Genomic DNA, 2,398 nt, shown 5'->3' with positions numbered 1-2,398 from the left:
TAAGCCACCTTGTGGGCTACAGCAGATTATTAGAGATGGGCTAGTCCAGGTGCGAGAGTTAGCCTAGAAGAGGCTAGATAGAAATGGCCAAGCAGTGATTAAATGAAAAAAAAAAATTACGATCATGTTTGTTAAGTTTCATGCAAAACAGAAGGAAAAAATTCCAATGTCAATCATAAATTACCTCACATATTTACTGGTTACAATTCAACAAGTTATTTGATGTAAGGAAGTCCTACTACACTGTTATTAGAATGTCATTAAAATAAATGCCTTGGAACTAAAGACATGGCTCTAAAAGTTGAGCACTTGCTGCTTTTTCAGAGGACCCGGGTTCAGTTCCCAGCACTCACATTGGCTCACAACAATCTATGAATCCAGATTGAGGGGATCTGATGCCATTGTATGATCTCTGTATGCCCCAGGCATGCACATAATATGTAGACATACATGCAAGCAAAACACTCATTCATGTAAAATAAAATCTAAATATAATACATTCTTAAGATGTTACTGAAGAAGCTGAAAAATACTTCAATTATATGCATGAGACAACTTTTTCCTGACATTCAAGCATGTGAGTAGTATTTTGAGTGTGTGTCGGTACATGTGTGTGGTACGTGGGTGGCTATATGCAGACATGTGTGCAGATGGGTTTACCCGTGTACCTGTATGGGCAGACCAGGGAAGGATGCCAATTTCCTGTTCTATCACTTCTTCCCTTGAGACAGGGTATCTTGAGGTAGGCTGGTTGCTAGCATCCACCAGCCTCCACCCTGAAAGCAGTCAGATTATAGGTGTGCGCAAAAACATTCCTGCTTTTATGTAGGTGCTGGGGATTTGAGCTTAGGTCTAGCAAGAGCTCTTGTATACCAAGCACTCTCATGCTCTGAGCATCTCCCTAGCCTGAGCAGTATGTTTTTCTCAAGCTGAAAATGTGGACATTCCAACAGGATGAGTCTGATTGCTTATAGGTAATATGTCTAGATGTTAAAATACCGTGTAGGTACCTTAGTTCTTAGGGATGAACAAAAGCCTAAATAAAGGAAAGGAGATTAATTAACTACCAAGTTGACTTAAAGAAAAGTGTAATCACTGGAATTTATTTATTTATTTATTACAGAAATGATCATATCTCCAAGCATCTTTCTACACGTCAGACCTGAGAATCTTGTGGCACAAAATGCAAGGATGGATTATTAGTGACAAGTTCTTTAATGTTCTACTTCTGCTCGGTTTCAATCCCTATTATAAATGCCAGAGACCACCACCTCTATGTCTAATTCCATGCTATCCCTTTATTAAAGTGCTTTATGCAGATAAGGTTACATTAAAAGGATCATCCCTGGAACACATTAGAATATCAGAGGTGAAAAAGACAGGTTCGTAGTTATTTGGGGAGTTTTACTGCCCTGCCCTGGTGATAATGTAGTTGCAAACAAATTCTCTAAATAGAATTTTTGTTATGAAAAGTCTTCATATTGTGTCTAAATTATAGGATTTTCTTTGAAAAAATATTTCCCCCATGTCATGATAGGTATTACATAACCAAAAGAAAAGCAAGAAATGAGCCCATCAAGTGAATATACAGGCACAGTGATACCAATATTTTCAGCACCCACAACAGTGAGCACAGCTGTGAAGACAGACCACATCTGTGTCTCCATCTTTGACTTACACGTTCACACTCTGAGTGTTGGTAATGGAATTGTTATAACCAGGCAGATTCTTCTAGAGTCATCCTTGCTGTCTTATCTTCATAAATAAATCTTTATATTCTATTCTTCCAGATTGCTGCCTGCGCTTTTCATTCTGAACTGGCTGTGTCTGGCCAGGTGAGGCAAAACAGAGCAGTGGACCCCTTCTCTCACCGTTCCCAGCCTGCCGGGATGCGCTCCAGTGAAATTAGCCCATTAAATATTCTGAAAGATCAGTTTTTTGAAAAGTGAGAAGCGATTGTATTGTAACCTTATTCTTAAGCGTTAGTAAGTAGAGGATTGGGGAAGTCTGTAAATGAGATTACCTCTTTTCAGGCTTTAATTAACATTAATCAAGGAATCCTCGTGTGCCTGACTCACACAAATTCCATATGATTATGCTTTTGTTCAGACAAGTGAAATCAATCTTGAAACCAAATTTTCCTCTTTTACCTCAAATTATTAGGACCTGAGACAAGCAAGTTTTTTCTTCTCTATGATTAAGGGGTCATTTCTTCCTTTTTGTTTCTGGTTGATGGTAATTGTTCTAGTCAACTACTACTCAACACTAATATAGTTCTGCATGCTCTCTCCCTTCCTTCTTCCCTTTCAAATTGAATGCATCTGGAAAAGTATTTTTTAATGATGAATTGACAGTACATTAGGATTTTGAAGACAGTATGATTCTTTCCCTCTCTTTC

General features: G+C 38.3%; 1 long non-coding RNA gene across 1 annotated transcript in view; it reads right to left on the bottom strand.

The window, feature by feature from the left end:
- Nucleotides 1-2,398, bottom strand: part of LOC113458402 — a 104,933-nt gene that overhangs the window by 8,998 nt on the left and 93,537 nt on the right. The window lies entirely within an intron of this gene.

The sequence above is a fragment of the Microtus ochrogaster genome, unplaced genomic scaffold (genome assembly GCF_000317375.1).
Source record: "Microtus ochrogaster isolate Prairie Vole_2 unplaced genomic scaffold, MicOch1.0 UNK19, whole genome shotgun sequence".
NCBI lineage: Eukaryota > Metazoa > Chordata > Mammalia > Rodentia > Cricetidae > Microtus > Microtus ochrogaster.
This window is presented reverse-complemented; position numbering and strand designations above follow the sequence as displayed.